This window comes from Pleurodeles waltl, chromosome 1_1 (assembly GCF_031143425.1).
Source record: "Pleurodeles waltl isolate 20211129_DDA chromosome 1_1, aPleWal1.hap1.20221129, whole genome shotgun sequence".
NCBI lineage: Eukaryota > Metazoa > Chordata > Amphibia > Caudata > Salamandridae > Pleurodeles > Pleurodeles waltl.
The window spans coordinates 536,788,252-536,813,348 of record NC_090436.1 but is presented as its reverse complement, the minus strand read 5'-3'; positions in this window follow the sequence as shown (position 1 = coordinate 536,813,348).

Sequence of the window (25,097 nt, the reverse complement as noted above, 5' to 3'; positions counted from 1 at the left end):
GTGCCAGGCAGTTGTCCAACCTCAGGGTGTCGACTCTGGGTTGGATGGCCAGGTTCAGAGGTTAAACTCTGACCTGGTGGGAGGTAGGTGTGCCTCCCAGAAAGTCCTGGGATGCCAGGCAATTGCCCAACCTCAGGGTGGTGACTCTGGGTTGGCTAACCCGGTTCAGAGGTCAAACTCTGACCTGGTGGGGGGTAGGTTTGCCCCCCAGAAAGTCCTGGTATACCAGGCAATGGTTCAACCTCAGGGTGGTGACCCTGGGTTGGAGAACCAGGCTCAGAGGTTAAACTCTGACCTGGTGGGGGGTAGGTGTGCCCCCCAAGAAGCCCTGCTGTGCCAGGCAATTGTCCAACCTCAGGGTGTTGACTCTGGGTTGGATGACCAGGTTCAGAGGTTAAACTCTGACCTGGTGGGGGGTAGGTGTGCCCCCCAGAAAGTCCTGGCGTGCCAGGCAATTGCCCAACCTCAGGGTGGTGACCCTGGGTTGGAGAACCAGGCTCAGAGGTTAAACTCTGACCTGGTGGGAGGTAGGTGTGCCTCCCAGAAAGCCCTGGTGCGCCTGGCAATTGTTCAACTTCAGGGTGGTGACTCTGAGTTGAATGGCCCAGTTCAGAGGTTAAACTCTGACCTGGTGGAGGGTCAGTGTGCCCTCCAGGAAGTCCTGGCGTGCCAGGCAATTGTTCAACTTCAGGGTGGCGACTCTGAGTTGAATGGTCAGGTGCAGAGGTTAAACTCTGACCTGGTGGGGGGTAGGTGTGCCTCCCAGAAAGTCCTGGTTTGCCAGGCAGTGATCCAGTCTGAGGGTACAGACCCTGGGCTGGAAGACCAGGTTCAGGGTGTCCCCCCGGACCTGGAGAGAGGGGCTACTGATAACAGTGCCCCTACCCTATTGTCTTCTGAGGAGGCCACTCCTAGTTGGAGAGTGCTGGACCCCAGAAGAGAGGGCAGGGGGAGGGAAGCCTCACCCCGGGCCCTAGTCCAACCTGAAGGTACAGACCCCAGGTTGGAGGGCCAGTTGCAGGTTAACAGCCCTGCACTGGTGGAGGAATGGTACAGGGCGACTTCTATAAGCACCCTGACCATGGTGGACTCTGGGGGTACCGCTCCAGGAGGGAGGGTACAGAGCCCCAGAGGGGAGGACCAGGTTCAGGCTGTCATCCCTGACCTGGTGGAAGGGAGAGTGGTTAAAGGGGGCTCAGCACCTGGGGCTACCGCCCCCCACTCTCCACAGCCACAGTGGTGGGAGAGCTTTGAGAGGCCTGGGGCCTGGCTCTCATCCCTGACAACTGTCAGTAACCACAGTGGCTTGCTGTCCGGGTGGACAGAGTTATCCCTGGGGAGGGGACAAGTGTCCCACCCCGGGGATAGAATGGGCAACACCACTGTGTTGGTCCTGGTGGTACTATCCTGCTCCTGGGATACATCTGTGAGCAATGTAAGGTTAGGTGCTGCACAGATGGGATCCGCAGGAAAGGAGAAAGGTTCCCCATGGATGGGCTTAGTGGGCCCTGAGAGTATGGACAGAGGGATCCAATTGGAGTCAGGAAGGCGAAGAACTGGAGCATGCCCCTGCTGTTGTGGGCCTGGGTCCTTGTTCTGTCGCCTCAAACAGGGAAGTACATCAGGATAGTGATTGTTCTCCCCTGGCTTTAGGCTGGTGGGGGGTCATGTTGGACCTGGCTTTTTGACAGGGACATCCCCAAACTTTTTGCCTCCTTCCTCCTATTTTTTCTGACCTGTTGTTGTTGGCTTTTGACCTCTGAGCACTTTACCACTGCTAACCAGTGCTAAAGTGCATATGCTCTCTGTGTAAATTGTACTATTGATTGGTTTATCCATGATTGACTATTTAATTTACCTATAAGTCCCTATTAGAGTGCACTACCTGTGCCTAGGGCATGTAGATTAAATGCTACTAGTGGGCCTGCAGCACTGGTTGTGCCACCCACCTCAGTAGCCCCTTAACCTTGTCTCAGGCCTGCCATTGCCAGGCCTGTGTGTGCAGTTTCACTGCCACTTCGACTTGGCATTTAAAAGTACTTGCCAAGCCTAGAAATCCCCTTTTTCTACATATAAGTCATCCCTAATGTGTGCCCTAGGTAACCCCTAGAGCAGGGTGCTGTGTAGGTAAAAGGCAGGACATGTACCTGTGTAGTTATATGTCCTGGTAGTGTAAAACTCCTAAATTCGTTTTTACACTACTGTGAGGCCTGCTCCCTTCATAGGCTAACATTGGGGCTGCCCTCATACACTGTTGAAGTGGCAGCTGCTGATCTGAAAGGAGCAGGAAGGTCATATTTGGTATGGCCAGAATGGTACTATAAAATCCTGCTGACTGGTGAAGTCGGATTTAATATTACTATTCTAGAAATGCCACTTTTAGAAAGTGAGCATTTCTTTGCACTAAAAACTTGTTGTGCCCTTCAATCCACGTCTGGCTAGGTTTAGTTGACAGCTCCTTGTGCATTCACTCAGACACACCCCAAACACAGGGTACTCAGCCTCACTTGCATACATCTGCATTTTGAATGGGTCTTCCTGGGCTGGGAGGGTGGAGGGCCTGCCCTCACACAAAGGACTGCCACACCCCCTACTGGGACTCTGGCAGACAGGATTGAACTGAAAGGGAACTTGGTGCATTTCTTAGAGACTCTTTGAAGTCACCCCCACTTCAAAGGCACAACTTAGTATAAAACAGGGCCTCTGCCCTACCTCATCAGACACTTGCTGGAGAAGAAACCTGAACCAGAAACTACATCCTGCCAAGAAGAACTGCCTGGCTGCTCAAAGGACTCACCTGTCTGCTTTCTCCAAAGGACTGCTGTCTTGCTGTTGCCCTGCTGCCTTGCTGAACTCTTGTCTGGCTGTGAAAGTGCTCTCCAAGGGCTTGGATAGAGCTTGCCTCCTGTTCCTTGAAGTCTCAGGACCAAAAAGACTTCTTCCTTTCACGTGGACGCTCCGTGCGCCGAAAATTTCGACGCACAGCTTGTTTCGCGGCGAGAAAAACGCCGCACACCGACGCTGATCAACGCGACGCCCTCGGGACGATCGAGACTTCGACGCACAACCTCGCAAGGACAAAGCCGCCCGACTTCCAAGGAGAAATCGACGCGACGCCTACCGTGAGTGCGAAACTTTGACGCACGGCCTCGCAAGGACAACGCCGCCCGACTTCCAAGGAGAAATCGACGCGACGCCTGCCGTGAGACCAAAATTTCGACGCACGGCCTCGCAAGGACAACGCCGCCCGACTTCCAAGGAGAAATCGACGCGACGCCTACCGTGAGATCGAAACTTCGACGAGCAGCCCCGCAGAACGACGCGCAGCCGGAAAATAAGCAGGAGAATCCACGCACAGACCCGGGACATCTGGTAATCCCCGCGATCCACAAAAAGAGACTGTCTGCGCGCCGGAAAACGACGCCCGACTTCCCCGCGTGGAAAAGAACGACGCAAGTCTGTGTGTGCTGAGGAGAAATCGACGCACACACCCCTTTTTCCCCGCATCTCTTCTCCTGTGGCCCTCTGAGGAGATTTCCCACCAGAAACCAGGTACTCTGTGCTTGAAAGACACTTTATTGCTTTTTAAAGACTTAAAGACACTTAATATCACTTCTCAGTGATATCTTTACAAATTCGTATTGCAACTTTGATCGTATTGACCTACAATTATCCAGATAAATATTCTATATTTTTCTAAACACTGTGTGGTGTATTTTTGTGGTGTTATACTATGGTGTGGTATGATTTATTGCACAAATGCTTTACACATTGCCTTCTAAGTTAAGCCTGACTGCTCGTGCCAAGCTACCGGAGGGTGAGCACAGGCTGATTTTGGATTGTGTGTGACTTACCCTGACTAGAGTGAGGGTTCTTGCTTGGACAGAGGGCAACCTAACTGCCAACCAAAAACCCCATTTCTAACACGCACTTTGGAGCATCCCTGACAGGTACTGCTCCAGTCCTCTTTATTTTTAAGCACCTAATTTTGCACATAAGGTCACCATAGGCCACTGGAATGAAACAGAAAACACTGATTAGCTACCACAGGGCTTTTTAAAGTTTGGTGAGTGGCCCACCTGCCCTCTAGGTCAGTCACAGAAGATGCTCTTGTGTCTTTTCTCCTGCATGGGAGCTCCCGCCATACTTAAAGCCCCCCTCTCACTTAGTGAGTGTTTCTAAATACTCACTCTCCAAAACAGTTCCTCCTATTCATTTGTTACCCATATATTGATGATCAGAGAGCTAATATTCCATCTTTACCCCAGTATATCATATTTCTCTTGGTTACATGTCTGCATCTGAGGTGAAGGCCAGTGTTGTTGTGGTGAAATTGGAACCCGATGACGGATATGAACTTTTGCCCCAATGCAGGTCACATAGTTTGTCACTCCATCTGAGTTGTGTGACTGACTTTCATTATTATTTGGGCATTTTTCATATATTTGACTTTAGTTTGGACGACATTTTCAATAATGCTTTGACTTCATTCTCCCTTGTAAAGTATTACAAAACTTGTGTTTGAGCAAGTGAGATGAGAGATTTATCAAAATTCAGGTCTTTGTGTTACTCCGCACACTTGTATACTGCTGCCCAGTGCCCAGTGTATGTGTTCTGACCCATAAAAAAATATTGAATTGGATATACTCCTAATTGGCATATTTAAATTCTGTGAGAAACTGGGTTGTTGGTTGACTGGGGTGTGAGCCATTGTCAAGCAGCAACAACTACTCTTTTTGGATCACTGCCAGAATATTGAAAAAAAACTATCGCTAGGACAGAATATCATGTAAAAAATATGAAGGATTAAAATATTGAGATGGGAAGTTCAAATAGGTAAGTATACATTTACTATACTTAACTCCAGATATACACATCTAGAGGAGATATATATATATTCCAAACTCAGATTCCCAAAAGCCGGTCATTTCCACCATGCGGGCCAGCACGATACATAGAGTTTGAGAGTATGTTCTCTTTTTCTGTCCTTGGTGTAGGGAAGTGATGTTTAAGGAAAGTTGGGCACAAAGGTAAAAAATGGCTTGGAAGAAGATCATGCAGATCGAAATGCGTTGCCAATAAAGGGATTTTGCAACTCTGTGGAGGTGTGCAATTCATTGGTGTTCACACAACTCAGTGTAGCGCCATATATATATATATATATATATATATATATATATATATATATATATATATATATATATATATATATATAATCCTAGGGTTCGTCCCTCAGCCCGACCCTCTTCAATATCTACATGGCCCTGCTCGCTAACATAGCCCGATACCACAACCTCAACATCATCTCATACACTGACGACACCCAGCTGATCCTCTCCCTCACCAAAGACTCTGTCAAACCAACCTCCACAATGAAATGAAGGCCATCGCCGAATGGATGAAGAGCAGCTGCCTCAAACTCAATTCCGACAAGACGGAAGTCCTCATCTTCGGTTCCACCCCCTCCGCATGTATTGACTCCTGGTGGCCTGCCACTCTCGGAGCCGTCCCAACTCCCCCCGACCATGCACGCAACCTAGGAGTCATCTTGGACTCCTCATTATCCATGACCCAGCAAGTCAACGCCATCTCCTCCTCCTGCTTCAACACCCTCCGCATGCTCCGAAAGATCTACAAATGGATACCCACTGAAAACAGAAGAACAGTCACCCAAGCCCTCGTAAGCAGCAAACTGGACTATGTCAATGCCCTCTATGCTGGAACCACGGCCAAACTCCAGAAGAGGCTGCAACGCATCCAGAACTCTTCTGTATGCCTTATTCTGGACATCCCCGCCACTACCACATCACAGACCACCTGAGAAACCTGCACTGGCTCTAAATCAACAAGAGAATCACCTTCAAACTCCTCACCCTGGCCCACGCTCACAAAGCACTGCACAACACCGGACCAGAATACCTCAACAGATGGCTCCCACATGACCGCAGAACTACAACCGGCAGTAGATCATTCTCGCACCTCACCGCCAAAACTTGGCACGCTCTTTCCACCCACCTGTGCCAGACCAAAGACCCCCTTAGCTTCAGGAAGTAGCAGCACCTTCCCCCAAATCCCCCCTTCTCAGCGCCTTGAGACCCTCACGGGTGAGTAGTGCACTTTGCAAATTCCTGATTGATTGATTGATATCGTCAAACTGCATATATGTGGTGTTATATTTGAATTCACAATACTTTTGCCCTCAATATTTTTCACACAACATTTTTGTTTCTGTTATTCTGTCCAAACAGCTTCTTGTCAGGGTAAGGCAAAAGCAAACCTCAAAATAACCTGTATTCACCCTCTGCTTGGCACAGAGCAGTGAGGCCTAGCTTGGAGGCAATATGCAAAGTATTTGTGCAACACTTCAAACAATAAAAGAATGAAACACCACACACAAAGGATCCCACATCAGGTGTAAAAGTAGAACTTAATGTAATAAAACAAGACCGAAACAACAAAAATCCAAAAAGTTGAACTTGAGAATAAACTGCAAAACGACACTTAGAAGCCAAAAGCGCAAACAAGCGATATCTGGTCGCACCGGACCATGACAAAGTCAAAAGTTCAGGTTCACCACAATGGAGCTCGGACCTATTAGGGAGACCTACTTGGGCCCCCTGACAAAACATATCTTAATTCCGGGTTGTCGAGCAATGTGTCAGTTCAAAACCACGCAGAAGAGGGGATACATTGCTTTTCTCTACGCAAGAGAGGCAATGTGTCTGGAGATGTGGTGAGGCTGCATCGGTCTGGAGATGCGGTTTGGAGATGCGGTGAGGTTGCCGTGTGTGTTCCTGATGCATCAACATTGATGATTCATTAGACAGTTTAGGCAATGCATCGGTTCCGATGAGCACAGGCATTGCAATGCAGAGTTTCAACATCATTGTCAAGGCTGCCGTCGAGGGAATTTGAAGCCCTTGAGCTGCGAAAAACGCTACAGTATTGGTTCTGAAGGCAGTGTGCTGGTTTCGAGATGTGAGGTACAGCTCTGATGCGATTCTGGTTGCGCTGGTTCAAACCAATGCAATGGAGGGAATGTGTCGATTTTCTCCATGTACCAGCATCGATGCATTGATTCTGCTCTTGCAGAAGAGGATGTGTAAGTTCCACTGGAGCAAGCACCTTAGGGCCCCTTCCAAGGGTCCAGGACTGGTGAGGCACCACTTGGTAGGACAGACTCACAGATTTCAGAGTCCAGGTGCAGGGTGGTCGGAAGCCTGTGATGTACTTTAGACTTCATATCAGGATGCCAGCTATCCCTTGGAGTCATTCTGGGTTCTGGGTTGGAGAGATGGTCTCAGAGGCCCAGGATTTATATGCAGTTAGGCTATTGAAGTAGGGGAGACTTCAAAGACATGCCTTTAAAGTGCGCAGAGTCCATGTGCTTCCTGTCTTGGCTCCAGACTTACTAGAGGGGGTATGCAGACCTTTGTGTGTGGACAGGACACAGCCCTTTTAGGTATAAGTGAGGCTGTGCCTGGCTCTTCCCTCCCATTCTGCCTAGGATGGCCCATCAATTCCCAGCAGGTCACACCTAAGCTCCCACTGTGTGTAGGAATAATACACAAAGCCCAGCTGTCACCACACCCCAGACGTGATCAGAGACTGGCAGTAGGCACCAAATGGCTAAAATAAGAAAATGCCAACTTCCAAAAGTGGCATTTTCAGAATTGCAATTTAAAATCCAACTTTACCGTAAGTTGTGATATTAAATTATGATTCAAGAGACACCCAACTTGAAAAGTCTATCTCTTTCAGATTGTGAATTACATTTATAAGATGTATTTAGGTCATTCCGATGTTAGCCTAGGGGAGGGGACTGGCCTTTCAGTGGTGAAAAACAAATTTAAGAGTTTTTCACTACCAGGACATGTAAAATGTAAAAGTATATGTCCAATATTTTAAATATACTGCATCCTACCTTTGGGCCTGTCTAGGGTACACCTTATGAGTGCTATGTATGAAAAAGGAAGGTTTGGGCCTGGCAAAAGGTTTACTTTGCCAGTGTACATTGCAGTTTAAACCTGCACACACACTCTCTGCAGTGGACGACCTGAGACAGTTTTAAAGGGCTAATTAAGTGGGAGGTCCAATCAGTGTTGCAAGCCCGCTAGTAGCATTTAATTTACAGGCCCTGGGCACATGTGGTGCACTCTACTAGGGACTTATTTGTAAATTAAATATGACAATTGGAAACAAGCTAATGTTAACTTGTGTAATGGAAAAAGCACAAGCACTTTAGCAATGGTTAGCACAGCTAAAGTCTGCAGAGTCCTAAGGCCAGCAAAAATGAAGTCAGTAAAAATAGGAGTTCTGAAGGCAAAATGTTAGGGGAAACCACACCAAAGATGTCAGGTCCAACACATACCTATAATTCCCTAGTATATGGAACTAAGGGCCTGATTTAGATCTCGGCGGATGGGTTACTCCATCACCACGATGATGGATATCCCGTCCGCCGAAATCTAAATCCTATTGAATATAATGGGATTAAGATTTCGAGGAACGGTATATGAGTCACTGTTGTGATGGAGTAACGCATCTGCCAATATCTAAGTCAGGCCTTAAGTTTACCCAGAGCCTGTAAGTAAATTATGACTAGAGGACTATAACACATAGTTAGCTACCATTAGATTGACAGTGCAAAACATGACTGCATGCCTATCACTCTAGACTGTCTGTGCAGCTTTAATACTGCAAACTTGACCTTTGAAAATAACCCAATTTGTCAGGCCTAAACATTCCTTTCAAATATCACTGTCACCCCTAAGTAGGCCTTAAATGGTCATAAGGCAGGGTGCGTTGAATTTAAAATTAGGACATTTAGGGGGTCATTATGAACACGGCGGTAAACACCGCCATATTCATGCTGGTGGTCTTGTCATAGACCGCCAGCCCCCCTGAGGCCCTGCTGGTCACATAAAATAACATTCTGCTGGGCCGGCGGGCAGAAACATTGTTTCCGCCCACCGGCCCAGCAGAATGCAGGGCCGGGACATTGTCGACGGCTCCACATGGAGCTGCCTTCAATGCCGATGTGCGGAGGGTGCAGCAGCACCCGTCGCGCAGATCACTGCCCGTAAATCGGGCAGTGACCTGCACGACAGGACACTGCACGGGGGCCCCTGCACTGCCCATGCCAAGTGCATGGGCATTGCAGGGGCCCCCAGGGCGGCCCCAGAGCACCCCTTAGCACCCCTTCCGCCAGCCTTTCAGGCTGGGGGAAACAGGGTACATCATCCGGAGGGCAGCGCTGCTTGCAGCACTGCTTTGTCGGATAATGTAATCTGCCATCGTGAGGCTGCCTGTTGGTGGCAGCCTGGCAGTAGCGGAGGGCCGCCACAGGCAGTCCTCACTGTGCTAATAATATGGCGATTCAGACCGCCATGTCGGTGGCGGTCTTTCCCGCCGGCGCCGGCATGGCGGTCTGAACCGCCAAGTTCATTATGAGGGCCTTATTGATTTAATGCTAATCATGACCTAACAATGAAAAGACCCTAAAAGCTATTGTCAATGCAGCAGGATTAGTTGTTACATAGGAAATCACTGGGATACATTATTGAAGTTAATACATGTATCTCTGACTAGGAACTGGCATATTTAGCTCACACCTTGGTCTGCCTCCCTTTTGTCTCCGTAGCCAACCAGTCTCCAGTCTTAGTGAGGGAAAGGACTGGTTTTCAGTGACCACAGAGGAGAGGTTGGTTCTTTTCATAGCCACAACACTGGGTGGGCACAGGGATCTCTGCACAGGGGAACAAAGGTTTTGGAATGTTGAATTGAATAGAGAAGTGCAGTGTGGGATTGTTTGGTGCCAGACAAACAGGAACTGCTTCAAAAGAGGATTGAGTTGCCCCTGGAACCTTTTTCTCTATTGGTTAGGGAGGGTCTAACACTCACCATTGCCCACAACCTAGTCCAGACATGAATGTGGCACATATGTGTACCTTCTTTGGAACACTACTGGACTTATGGAAGACAGAAGAAGCATGCACCTGCTGTTGAGACCTGTGAGGAGAACCCTAAAGGTTGGACCTTCTCCTACTTGTACTCAGGACAAAATAATGGAATCCATATGCCAGTTGTCTGACCACCTATTCAGCTACACGGACACAAAAGCTGCAAGAAGCCCACATTCCTAAAAGATCCCAGCTCACAGGTTTCCACAAGTTTCCACTGGACCTGCCCTGGACCCTGCTGGTGGCTTCTGGGGAGAGTGTCCTGACCCCTAAGTGCTGTTCCTGACATTCTGAAACCCAGCTCCCACTATGTTCTTCACCAGGACTGATGTCAAAACTGCACCTGGCAACATGAAACATTTCACGCACTCCAGCTCTTAGCCTTGCTCCGCTGAGTAAATCAGTCCTCCGTGAATGAGTCATCTGGTTGTGCTAGTCCCGGTTAGTTACCTTTTAAAAGTCCAATATCAAGAGTTGCCTTCATGATGGAGGCTGTGAGGAGCAGGGAAATTTCTGTCGACAGTGGAGTAGGTCGTGGATGGTGGCTGCTGTAGTTTGAAGTGCAGGACTTCTGGCATGGGCTGTCATCAATGTAGTGTGAAGTGCTGGTTGGGTGTCAAGGACAGTCATTCCCAGAGCTTTGCGTTAGTGGTCACTGTGGGCTGTTGTTGCTTAGCGTAAAGTACAAATCTTATGTTGCCAGTCATTGCTGGCATTCTCTGTAGTCAGGATCACCGGAGCTTCACCTTAGCAGTCATCACAGATGGGAGAGTCTCTGTGAAAACGGGTCTGATCACAGTCACGAGGAGCCCAAACTTTCAGGATTTCAACTTTCCTTCCAGAGGAGTGCACTCTGATGCCAGCCACGGGTCCAGGACCAGGAGAGGCAGCTCTTGGGAATCAATGACACACTATAGAAGAGGCCAGCAGGGTTTAGGTAGGTTCAGTTGCAGGTCAGCTGGGCAGTTGCAGGGAGGCTCTGAAGCTTATTGTGTCCCTGTAGCTCAGAAGAGGAGGTCAGCCAACTGACCCTTCGAGTCACTAAGGTAGCCAGGGAGGAAGGGAGCAGGTCCAGTCTTCCTTTTGAGAAAGCAGGGCTAGCCTGAAGCAGCAGGGTAGTCCTTTGGGGAGCAAGGCAGGCCTCACTCAACTCGGCAGTCCTCTGTGGAACAAGACAGGCCTCAAGCGCAAGGGCAGTCTTCTGGGGATCAGGGCAGACCTTCCTTTTGTGATATCCGCATGTCTAGGAGTGTACTGAAGAGTGACTCTGGACTTCCAATATTTAAACTTGGCACCAGCCTTTAAAGTGGGGGGATTCCCTATATTACACCCACATCTGGTGATGGAAAGTTCTTCCCTTCCCCTGTGAAGCTTCTTAGAAGTCTGGGGTGACAAAAGACTAGTGTCAGGTTCCATTTTGGTAGCTGGAAGCAAAGACCTATGAAATGTAGTGGGGCTGGGTAAACTTCCACCTGAGCCACCTTGGCATATCTGCAAGGAATACACAAACCCAACAGCAGGACAATGGCAGAGGGCACAAATGGTTACAGCAAGGAAATGACAAGTTTCTAAAAGTGGTATTTTCAGAATTTTGACTTAAAATCAGACTTTACCATTAAAGAGGATTTAAAATTACAATTCCTTTGAGTCTAAACATTACATTTCTACTTGCTCCAAAAAAGTTAGTATTTATTAAATGTAAAAGGGCACTCCAATATTATCCAATGGGAGAGATGGGCATTACAGTAGTGAAAAACTAATTTAGGAGTTTGTCACTACCAGAACATGTAAAACTTACACAGACATGTCCTACTTTTTAATAATAATTCACCCTACCCTATGATTCATATGTATTGAAAAGGAAGGTTTAGACCTGGCAAAAGGTTTATTTTGCCACATCGAACTGCATTTTAAAATTGCACTAAACGCTACAATGGCAGGCCAGAAGCATGTTTTAAAGTGCAAATTTGGTGGGTAGCTCAATGACTGCTGGAAAACCACTGGTTACAGGTCACAAGTTACAGGCGCTGGGTATATATAGTACCATAAATTAGGGATTTACAAGTAAATAAAATGCACCAATCAGGTGTAGGTGGATTTTGCCATTTTTTATGGGAGAGTGCATAAGCACTTTGGCACTGGTTACCAGTGGAAAAGTCCAGAGTCCCAAAGCCAACAAAAACAAACTACGAAAAGCAGAAGTGAAGGCAAAACATTTAGGTGTGACCCTGTGGAGAGGGCCAGGTCCAATAATTATGTTGTGTTTTTGATTTCTTAACTGTTTTGGTACTTTTAAGACATTGGAGTAATAGATGAAGGGGGAGGGTGAGAACCCAACTCAAATAATAGTGAAATATTTAAAGAAATTGGTGAATTTGCTGAGTGGGGTGGAAGCCCCTCTCAGGCAAAAACCACAATCCTTGCCAGGGTGAACCACAAAAGTCACTAAATAAATCTGTGCTTAAACCTTTGGTAGCTTGCTATAAATCAATCAGGCTTAACTTAGAGGCAATGTATAAAATAATAATGCAATACTAAAACAATATGAATGTGAAAACACAACACAAGAAAAATCCCAAACCAAGTTATAAAAATACATTTTAATACAAAAATTACACCACAATGACAAAAATCCAATAAGTAGAAGAACTGGCGTCCTGAATTGAACTTTAAAAAATTCAATTGAAAATTGCTCCAAAAGCTTTAAGTATCAACCTTGAGCATCTGGTTGCGCTTGATGGGGACAAGGAAGAGATTCAAGGCTAACCGTGATGGAGCGCTGGTCAGATACAGGGACCACGTTCATCCTAGTGAAAAGCTTTATTTCTGACTTTGGGCAGAAAGCAAAAATCCTTAACAGGTCAAACCAGAAGGATGTGGCTAAAGAGGGCTCCACATTGCCGCTGCATGAAGTCTCGGTGAAACCATTGAGTTTTGCTAACAAAGCTCTAAGCCAAAGCAATTTGAATTACATGTCCAGAGAAGGTCCCTCGCTGGCCGTATACTTTTTGTGACATCACCTGGTAGAGATTTCTACCTTCAGACTTAGGGGGTCATTACAAGCTTGCCGGGCGGCTACCGCCGCCTGCCAAGCTGTAACCGCCGTGCGGCCGCCAATGCGGCCGCACTCCTTGGTCCCCATTACAACATTCCCGCTGGGCCAGCGGGCGCAAACCTAGTTTACGCCCGCCGGCCCAGCAGGGATGCGGCCGCAACATGGGAGCCGGCTCCTAATGGAGCCGGCGGTGTTGCGGCTGCGCGACGGGTGCAGTAGCACCCGTCGCGCTTTTCACTGTCTGCTATGCAGACAGTGAAAAGCTGCACAGGGCCCTGTGAGGGGGTCCCAGGACTCCCCTTACCGCCATCCTCTTCCTGGCGGTGCAAACCGCCAGAAACAGACTGGCGGTAGGGGAGTCATAATCCCCAGATTATGCAAGCAGCGCTGCCCTGGCGGATTATCACCGCCAGGGCTAAAACGGCGGGAAACCGCTGGCCCTGGCGGTGAGCCCGCGGCGTTACGGGCGCGGTCATAATATGGGTCTCCGTACCGCCAGCCTGTTGGTGGTACGGACGCCACTTTAGACCTGGCGGTCTCTGACCGCCAGGGTCGTAATGACCCCCATAGTCTGTTTTTTGCTGCTCGGATTCTTCCAGTGAAACAAGGCTGCAAACCCAATCTTTGGCCCTGCAGCAGTGCACCTTTGTGGGATTGGCTTGGCAGGTTGGTCCCAGTCCTCCATCAGTTCACACAGCAAAAGGTTGGTAAAACGTTTCTGAACAGTACAGTTTGACACAAGCCAACAGCACAGCACCTTAGGTTCAGCACTTGGGGAGGAAGATTCACTCCAGCAGAGGCCAGCAGTAGGATCCAGGGCAGGACCAGTTGGAACTGGTCAGCTAAGCAGTTGCAGGACTGGCCCTATGGAAGCTTGTTGTGTCCCTGTAGCTCAAAGAGGAGGTCAGCCAACTGACCCTTGGAGTCAATTCTGGGATCCTGGGTTAAAGGGACGCAGATTCAGTATTGCTTCAGGTTCTTCAGACAACAGGGAAGTCTTTCTTCTGAATCTTCATAGGTGCAGGAGTGTTCTGAGGAGGGTATTATGGTTGCCACATTTGTACCTAGTACCCCCCTGTGGATGGGCAAAATCCTGGCATACTCCCTAACCAATGGGGTAAATTGTCCCAGGGGGACCTTACCCACTTTTACAGCACTTCCTGTGTGTTTTACTGTAAACTATCCCTCAGTGTGCCTCTCTACCTAAATCCAAGTACCTCAGGATCCTTCATCCCCAGGTAAGGGTTCCCTTTGCCCACCCGAAGGTGTGACTGTGATCATGGGCAAACGCTCCATTGCGGTCACTCCAAACCATGCGCCGGCCTGAAGAGATGTTTTTCAGTGCTTCTTTAGTGGGTGGCACAGTGAGTGCTGTGGCCCACTTTTAATCTGCAGGCCCTAGGTAACTTTTGTACGATATACTACAGACTCATAAATGAATTATATGTGCCACTTAGGTGTTTGTCAATTTTGCTATTTTTAAAAAGGAGAACACAAGCACTTTACCACTGGGTAGCAACGAAAATGGGTTCAGTTAAAGAAGGCAGAAATCTGGGGGAATATTACACACAATGCGGTCATTTCCAACAGTACTTCTAAATGCTATACACATTTTAGCAAGTTAAGCCTGTCTGCTCTTTACCATACCTACAAGTGATTGAGCTCAGACTTAAACTACTGAAACCTTTACTTAACTAACAATTATAATGACATTATTACTAATGATGGACTACTATCCACTCCAAATAATATTCCACTTTTTCACATAGACCATATATTGAATATGAACTGTATATATTGCATTAAATTACAGTGTGTGGCTCATGGCTACACAAGATGGCTGCACCCTAGAGCTGCTCCTCACTGGCCGCTCTAAATCCTGCAGCATTGACGACACCAGGGGGCTTGGAGGAAGCATGCAGAGAGACCAGGAGAGTCTGACATGCCTCCTGAGCAGTGTCGCCCTCTAGAACCAAAATGGGAGCTGTGGCAATGGAATTGGAGGCACCTGCCCTCAGAGATGCCAGGTCCCAACATGGCGGGGTGATGGTCTGGGCTTCATTGAGAGGACTGGCTGGTGAGTGTGTGTCCCAGCGCTGGACCCCTGGTGTCAGTAGATATTTGTCAGTGTGCCCTGAGGGAACTAAGACCCAGGTGGCAGCTTGTGGTTTACCAGCGTGTATCGACCTGTAATCGCCGACGAGCAGTGGCCCTGATTTGATGACAACAGCCTGCTTGGAGTCACCCATCGGGAGACGGGCTGCTGTGGACCCCACCAACAGTGCAGGAGATGGTGGGGATGCCTAAAGAGAGAGACTAAGGACCTTTTATTGGCACAGCAACTAGAATCCTGGTAGATTGGCTCCCCCTGAACCTCTGAGGGAGCCGGCAGCAGAGGGGTGATAGGAGCCCTGGTGCCTATGAGACCAATACTGAGGTTGAGGACTACTTGCAGGTCAACCTGGTGTCTGGATCCTCTCATACCTCTTGCGCTGCCCTTGAAGGGGAGTGGCAACTGCAGTGGGGCTCCTGATGTGCATCGTTGACCAGCATAGTAGAAAACCATGAGGTCAGTTAGCCCTAATCGATTGACTAAATGCTGCACAGGACCTTCTGGGGCCAAGTGAGCCCTAGGAAAAATGGGACTCTCACTACCCATGAGGAACTGTACTCCTTGGAACACTGGTAGCTGTGGTCTGGATCTGATGGTGGTGGAGATGATATTCCCTTGCTGATCTGCTGGGTGAGGAGCCCCACACTGCCCCGGGAGGAGATCTCTGGCCTGGGCCTGGTGGGTGCTGAGATGAGGTTGCACTAGAATACTGTGCAAGTTTGCGCTGGGCACCAAACCCAGCCCGGGGTCTTCACCGTTGTGGAAGGACCCACTGAACAAGGTAGCGGTGACTCCACCACGGGTGCACCACCGGAAACCAGCACCTACCCAGATCCTTGAATCCATCCATAAGTCTAGAGACTACCTGGAAGATTGAGACGCTTGTGGTGGACCAAAGGATCTTGCATGATGACCATCACAAGCTGAGCGCCAGAGTGACAGAAACTGTGGCAGCAGCGGCAGCAGTACCCAAATGCTTGGGCACTCTGGAGGCTCAGGTGAGAAACCTTACAAAGAGGACAGACACACTGGAGTGATGAGTGCAAGATGTGGAGGACTGCAGCAGGTTAAACTACATGAGGATAATGAGACTTCCAAAAAGGTGGAGGGACAGGATATGTGCTCAGCTTCCTAGAATCCTCGATTGTGTTGACTGTGGCCCTTCAGGTCTGTCACCATTCTTTACCCTAGAGAGGGTGCCCCAAATGCCTGGCTGGCCTTCACCCCCAGGTGGCCTGATCCACTCTGTTGTGCAACTGCTGCATTACCGAGACCGGGACCACCTTCTGCAGCGTTCCTGTAAAGCAGGCTGATTTCAGGTGGAAAAATTACAGATGGCCATTTACCCAGACTATACACTGGAGGTACAGCGACAGCGGCCTCCTTCACAGAGGTTAAGTATTCACTCTGCAAGGTGAATGTACACTACGTGCTGCTGTTTGCCACCCTACTCAAGCTGCTGGTGGATGACAATGCATTCTTCTTCAAACCCACAGTGGTGGCGTGGAAATGGATCACGACCAATTGAGTGGGTACAGATGGAGCCCCCTGAACTGGGCCCCTGTGGCCTAATTGGGTGATGTACAGATGCCACAGTTGTTGGCAGGTGAGTGGACTCTCAGATGCACAGGTGACACAAGGCTGCCATGGAGGCACTTGAAACTGGTAATGCATTTGCGGCCCTGGGACGCTCCGACACAGATAGAGTTGTTATGGCATTGAGCTCCCCTGGCATGGGTTCTGAGGATGAGAGAGTGCTTGGTTTCACCCCTTCTGTCCTAACATTTTGAGCCCAGTTCTTGCAGCCCTTTTTAACCTCTCACTGACTTCAGCAAGTGTCACCCTCACTGCTTTAAAAGCCTACACCATACCCCGATGCTCTGTCCAGCTACAGGCTGATCTCCCACCTGCCTTTCCTAGAGAAGGCATTAAAAAACCTAGTCAACATAAAAATCACATCCTTTTTGGAAAACAAAAACTTTTGGACCCCTCCTAGTCAGGGTTTGGGGCTGCCTACAGTGTGGAAACTGCACTACTGGCAGCTCCTAATGGTATTCGCTACATTGTGGATTAGAGCTGGTCTGCCGCCCTAACCCTTCTTAATCATTCCACTGCCTTTGATACTGGCTCCCATGCCACCTTTAATAACATTTGCATGAGGCAGTCATCTGCTTTAATCCTCTCAAATCGATTAGATCTTTTCTCTCTGAGAGGGTGGTATCTGTTTTTCTTCATGCTTTTCTTTCCAAATTCACTCAGGTGCTTTGTGGAGTATTCCAGGGTTCCTCTTTGAGCCCTACTCCGTACACAGTATGCATAGCCCTCGTAGCCAATATTACCAGATCTTACAGCTTCAAAACCATCTTGTATGCTGATGATAAACAAATAATTATGCCCATCTCTGACAAATCATGGCCATGCAAACTAGGAAATACCTGCATGCTCCAAGTCTGTAACTGGATGATTAACAACTGTCTTAAGCTGAACAGAAATAAAACCGCAGTGACGCTATTCAGCAAAAATACATTTTATTGGGTTGAACGCTGGTGACCCTAGGAGCTGGGGGACATCCCCCATCCCACTAACACAACAAAAATCTGGGTATTTTTGTGGTATGCTACATAGATTTCTAAAGCACCCTAACCTGACATATTGTACTAGACAACAACCTATCCTCTGCTGGCCAACTCAGTTCTATCTCTGCATTCTGCTTTGGCTTTCTGAGATGCAAAATCTTTAGATGGATTTCTATTGAATCTCACAAAACCTCAACTCAGGTCACTAGCTGTCTTCATTACGGAAATGCTGTTTATGTCAGCATTCCTTCCTGCCTGACTGAAAGATGTCAAATTTAGCAAAACAGTATCTGTCCGCTGGTCCGCAACCTGCTGGTGAGGGCCTCTATTTCTCCCCATCGCCCGGCACTACATTGGCTTGCTTTCCAGAAAAGGGCCATCCTCAAGCTTCTCAGTCATGCTCACAGGGCACTTTACAACACTGGCCCAGGGTACCTCTCCAATTAAATCTCTTTTCATCAACCTACACAACTTCTCCATTACTACCAGCAGCATCAGGCCATTGTTCCCCGTATCCTTCTTACCAGATTCAGAGCAATCTCCTTTTTAGGTCGGGCCGCAACAGTTAGCACTGGCTGTCTGCGAGACATGTTGGAATGAGTAAACTGAGTTACTGGTAGTTACTTGCCATTGTTTGTTTTGTTTTTCAGCTGTGCTCATGGCGCTTTCAAGTTTTATACTATAATCGTTGACATTTCTGGGGGATTGATTTTAATAAAAGCTAAACTTGTAAAAATATGATGTCTGAGAGGGAGGAGGCAAACAATTTATGTTTTCTTGAATTCCCTATCCTGTGCTCATTACATTTTTTTGCCCGGTGCATTTATGGATGAAATCGCTTACCTTAATTTAACCTTGAGGTACATAAACTTCCGGATAATGTTTCCCTTTTCCACTTTTATACCTATCAGCTGGAATTATTTGGCAGAATGGACCAAATTATGAGGCAGGGTTAACCAATTTATGTGGCAAGAAAAGTCCAGTTATGGATTCACAATGCCAATAGCTCTAACACAAGCAAATGCAAGACCTATTACATTGCAAATGCTTGTTCTTATCCAGCCACCCCCTGGAACAGACTCCTGCTTAGTTTGCTACTGATCACCTACCTTTCTGTTTAAAAAAAGCTTTAAATTATTCTATGTTAGCGCTCCTTTTCCCCATCTGTAACTATCTGGTATTAATTTCTCTGTGCTAGGATACCATTTCCAGATGAACAAGTGCATTACAAATCCAGAAAACATCACATAACATAATGTAACATAACATAATCCAAAAAATGTCAAGGCAATAGGACCAGCTGGCCTTGCGCAAGCTGCCACAACAAAAAACAGTTGCCCTATCTTACATACAAGTTAAACAATCATAATAATATTTGTTGGGTGCTTAAAGTAACCCAGAGTAAAACTATATGGTTCCTTTCTTTTATTTAGAGTGTTCAGCTCTATTAAGTCAACATATATTTGTGACAGCATTCAAGAACAATGCAAATATCAACATAATCATACAGAAATACAATATTTCCCACAATCTGGCTTCAATTACTTTTGCCTTCCACTAGCGTGACAACTTTCAGCCAACACGTTTCACGGCGATCTATGCCACTTCATCAGGGCTCATTTGATTACATCTGTACAAATTCATCAAAAGGTGGTTACCCAAGGAGTGGGTTACTGGGGATTCTTTGCTTGCCTCCTACGGGACTCCTGAGTCGAGCTCTCTGCATGTTATACTGTCTACGTACTTGCTTTGACACCTATTGTTCGTTTAGCCCAGATGCCACTCTTTGATGTATCAAAAATGACCTAGAGGCTGTTTATTCTGTGTTCTCTTGAGGTGGGGACTCTGCATTAAGCATGTTGTTCCTGGGGCTGTTCCAGTTATACGTAACTTTGTTGTCATGGACATTTAAACATTGCCACCATAGTTTATGCCACACACTGGGAACCATACATCTCTTTCTATTTCTCCAGCACAAACTTGTTTATTTCTAGGAGTTGCTTGTGTCGGTTTAAACTTCTGTAACGCGGCCACACCATTGGCCCTCCATCTCTACTACTAATATATCTTTATGGTGCCTTCTTGGTGTATTTAAAGGCTGTTGACACCGATACTGATAGAACTATATATGTGTCTTGTCAAACAGTGTTATTTGCTCAGGTTAAGTGCACTCTGTTTGAGGTTTGAGGTTCCAGGTAGTCATGGTTACTGCTGATTCACACTCAAGTGGATTTAGGCACAACGTGAACTATATCAATATACGGAAGGTACCAAAATAATGTTTTTTGTTGCACTGAGTGTACATCTGTTTTCAATCTGAGGTCTATATAAGATAAGGGACTTTGTCAGATGGCCCTAATATGAGTGCACGTCTGGCTCATATCTTATCAGACTTAACTGTTTCTCTTTTTCCAGCATGACCTCTTACCTGAAGTTTTTAGATGTGCATGCATGCTAGTAGTTCCTTGTGACCCGGGTGTAACTTTGGGTTTGATATAGACCCTTATTTATTGGTCTAGTAACTGAGTGGAAACAGTACATGATATCTTCATCGGGGTGTATGGGGTTCCATCCCCTCATCCTTTTGTGTGCTGTCAGCATTTGCATCATTGTGGCTTTACATATTAAGTTGCTTTCTCATGTCATTACAGCATTAGGACATATATTGGTTCTTTTCTACAATATAATTATCCTTTACTACTGACTTTGAGTCTTGGATTATGGAACTGTCTTGCAATCGATCGGATTTTTTTGGGTGGGACTTCTGGTTATTTCTTCACTGAGACTTATTCCAGAGGACCTTGGTCTCATTTGAACAGGTATCTATCCTCTATCCGCATTTTCCATTTTTACTAAGCATAGTGGATGCTAAACTCTTGTGTTGTCATGCGGCTTAATCACCTCTGTTCCCTTACAGTTACTCTGACATGGGTAATTACTTTGCTGCAATCCCATATCTGTAATTTGTTGGTAGGTTTCGGATCTGCCTGGTAGTAGTTTCATTGTTATTGTCTCTTCAACTTAGACTTGAAGCTTTCTAATGGTACTCCCTGGGTTTTCATCATCTTTTGTTGCTCTTGGTGTTTCACTTTGGGTACACACTTATGTTATTACTTGTTTTACAAACATGTTTGGTTTACTGCATTGTGGAGTGACTGTGTCATTTGGTCTGTACTCACATAATTTTAGTTCCGATGTTGGAAGGATGTTGTGCTTCATATGATGTAGTGTAGTTTCCTTTGTACTTAATGTATACTGTGTACTTTTCAGCCTTGAGAGAGTCACATGTCGTGATGAGACACGTGTTGTCTGTCGATGAGTGTATTTGATGAATGAAGGACTGGTTATTACCTGATAGGGACTGTCAATGTCTGTCAATCTTGTATGAAGAAATCGCGTTCGTCAATTAAAAGACTGGACCAGTTTGGAATCTCTGTGACTTCTTTTCATGTGAATTGCAATATTGGACTTACACTGAGTGCTGTGGTTTTACCTTGATTTATGGATCCCTAAGGAGTAATGGATTCAAATATGTGTCTTTGATGCATCAATTATTTGAAAAAATCAATAGGTGACCCTATAACAAATCTATTTTGAACTAATAGAGTTTAACACTCTAAATAAAAGAAAAGAATCATATAGTATTACTCTAGGTTAATTTAAGCATCTGAGATGACATGACATGACATGAATGTAACATAAGCATAAAATAAACATATCATAACTCTCCTCCCCTGTGGGTTAGAAACTGGCATTAAGATGGTATTATTGTGCTGACATCGAAATTCAATTTCAGAGGGTTTTATACAGTGTCAAAGGATAGCTTTTTCAATCATAGCGTACAATGAGGACATGTGTGGATATAAGAAAGTTGGCGGTAGGAATAAACATGTCCTTGCAGTTGAAGTTAGAAACGTTATGGATGCATATGTTAACATATACTACACCGGCATCTTGCCGACCAATTTGTCTATTAGACATGCTATTAAATCTTGAAGACAGTGTTATTCACATTCTGCCACACTGATGAGCAGAATACATATCATGACACATATGTAGGGAAAATATGTTTAAACCGAAAACAAAAGAACCAACAGTAGACAGATCAGTCACAATCATCCATGAGCAGTCTGTGGCCATTCCACATGTTGGTGCAGTTCTTGGAGATGTGATGGAAGTTAGTGGATGGGAGGACAACACAGTACCTTGAATCTAGAGTAAGCAAAGTAACTGGAAAATATTTGTTCATTCCATTGCTTGACAATCTAGTTTACATTTGAAAGAATATCTGAATGTTATTGTACAAGTAATAAAATAAAGAACATATTTTTGTACAAACATATAGCATACCCGTATGTTAGCTGGATGTGTTTTGAGACAGGTTATGTGTGTTGCCAGGTCTGAATATAATTGCTCCTTCCCAGCTGTAGCAACTAAAGAACTTGTAATGGAGTACCTGGAGACCTCCAACTCACCACCAGTCTCAGTGTAAAGTCTCTATGAACAATTTATTTGGTTCTACTTGATCAGTGTATGTTAATGTATCTATAGATATACACAAATACTTTTAGTTGTGACTGTTCAACTCCCTATATGTTTTGGGGTTTACATCAGTTTGAAGAAAAGCACGTTTTAGCAATGTGGTCTGTGGTTGGCAGTCAGGTTACCCCCTGTTCAAGCAAGAACCCTCACTCTAGTCAGGGTAAAAGAGAATCACCCTCATCTAACCCCTGCTTACCCCCTCGGTAGCTTGGCACGAGCAGTAGGCTTAACTTCAGAGTGCTAGATGTAAAGTATTTGTACCAACACACTCAGTAACTTAATTAAAACATTACAAAATGACACAACACAGGTTTAGAAAAATAGAAAATATTTATCTAAGCACACCAAGACCAAAACAACATAAATCCTCAATACACAAGTCAACTTATCAATTATAAGCCAAAAAGAGTCTTCATGTAATTTAAAACACACACTAACACTGTTAGCATGAAAATGTACCTTGGGCGCATCACAAATAACCCCGCACGGGTGAGTGTGTGTCAAAAAGGGCTTGCAATGCGTCGATCCGGTCAGCACCCTCGGGTCTGGGCAGGCCTTGCGTTGTTTTTACACACCCAGCGGTGTTTGCATCAGAAATCCAGCCGCACGATGATCCGAAAACCACGCAGCGCGGGTTGCGGTCTCACCAGCCTTCGTCAGTGATGCTGTGTGTTGTTTCTCCAGCCCGGGGCATTGACCTTCGGGTCGCGTTGCAGGCGAGCATCGATTTTGAGACGCAAAGCTGGCGGCGCAATGATTTTTCAGCCTCAGATCGGACTTGTGTCGATCTTTTCCCCTCACGGCGGTCGGTGCATGGATTTCTCACTCTTGGGCTGCCAGCTTCTCCTTTCAGGGTCCCAGGAACTGGATGGGCACCACTTGGCAGAGTAGAAATCTCTCCAGAGACTCCAGGTGCTGGCAGTGAGAAGTCTTTGGTGTCCCTGAGACTTCAAACAACAGGAGGCAAGCTCTAAATCAAGCCCTTGGAGAGTTCTTCACAAGAAGGAAGGCAACACAAAGTCCAGTCTTTGTCCTCTAGCACAGGCAGAAGCAGCAACTGCAGGATAGCTTCACAAAGCACAGTCACAGGCAAGGCAGCTCTTCTTCCTCAGCTCTTCAGCTCTTCTCCAGGCAGAGTCTCCTCTTGGTTTCCAGAAGTATTCTAAAGTCTGTGGTTTTGGGTACCCTTCTTATACCCATTTTGCCCTTTGAAGTAGGCTTACTTCAAAGGAAAGTCTCTCTTGTTTGTGAAATCCTACCTTGCCCAGGCCAGGCCCTAGACACAAACTAGGGGGTTGGAGACTGCATTGTGTGAGGGCAGGCACAGCCCTTTCAGGTGTGAGTGACCACTCCTCCCCTCTCTCCTACCACAGATGGCTCATTAGGAAACTACACCCCAGCTCCTTTTGTGTCTCTGTCTAGTGAGAGGTGCGCCCAGCCCAACTGTCAAACTGACCCAGACAGGGAATCCACAAACATGCAGAGTCACAGAAATGGTTTAAGCAAGAACATGCCCACTTTATAAAAGTGGCATTTTCAAACACACAATCTTAAAATCAACTTTACTAAAAGATGTATTTTAAAATTGTGAGCTCAGAGACCCCAAACTCCACATGTCTATCCACTTCCAAAGGGAATCTACAGTTTAATTAGATTTAAAGGTAGCCCCCATATTAACCTATGAGAGGGACAGGTCTTGCAACAGTGAAAAATGAATTTGGCCATATTTCACTGTCAGGACATATAAAACACATTACTATATGTCCTATCTTAACCATACACTACACCCTGGCCTTGGGCCTTCCTAGAGTCTACCTTAGAGGTGTCCTACATGTAAGAAAAGGGAAGGTTTAGGCCTGGCAAGTGGATGCGCTTGCCAGGTCGAATTGCACACACAGACACTGCAGTGGCAGGTCTGAGACATTATTACATAGCTACCTATGTGGGTGGCACACCTGTGTTAAAACCTGTGGGTACTTGTGCTGACCCCCCCCACCCACTTCATGGACAATATAGCGCTTAGCCGTCTGCAACACTAAGGCCCATATTTATTGTTGTTACTTGTCACCCTTGTGCCACGCAAGGGGGTGCAAGGATGACACAACACCTAGAGTGACATTTACAAAGCCACGCAAGGCCACCTTTAGTGGCCATGCATGGCTTGGTAAATGTAAAGTAATGCGCCGTATAATGGTAAATAGGATACATTCCTGCCCTATCCCTTCCATGCAGCACAGTAAGGTGACTTGCTGCATTACATTGCACGAATATTTGCTAAATATGCCCCAAAGTTATTAAGCTCACTCGCTTTAACTTTCGGCTTAAAATATATTCTAGCTTGTGAAATTGATTGGTGTTGCTGAATGCATCAGTTTGTCTTACAGAGCATCACAAAAAGTAGTCGCACAAAGAACTGTGCACAAGGTTAATAAATCCAGGCCATATCATTTATTTCTCACCTAGGCAATCATGAGTGTTACAGACAACTGCAATACTTCCTCCATTTAAGTCAAAAAGACAAAGTCAGCAGAGGTCCTTAGTAACCCAGACCTTTAACACTAGCTGAAATTGCATTCTGGGCCATTACAATTAGCCAGTTGTCGCTGGACTCACATTTCTGATTCTAGTGAAACTCAGTCGTGTTTCACTGGGTCGGGTCTGAACCTGGTAAAACTACTACAGAGGGGTACAGGCTGCAGAACACAACAGAGCCCGCCCCCCACCTGATAGCTGTAGCACTACTGGAGGAGCAGCAATGCTCTCCTGGCCTATCCCAATGGTAGCCTAGCTGTACCTCCAGGAGAAGGACATTGATGCCAAGCAGCCCTTCCACTAATATCTTCTACCCC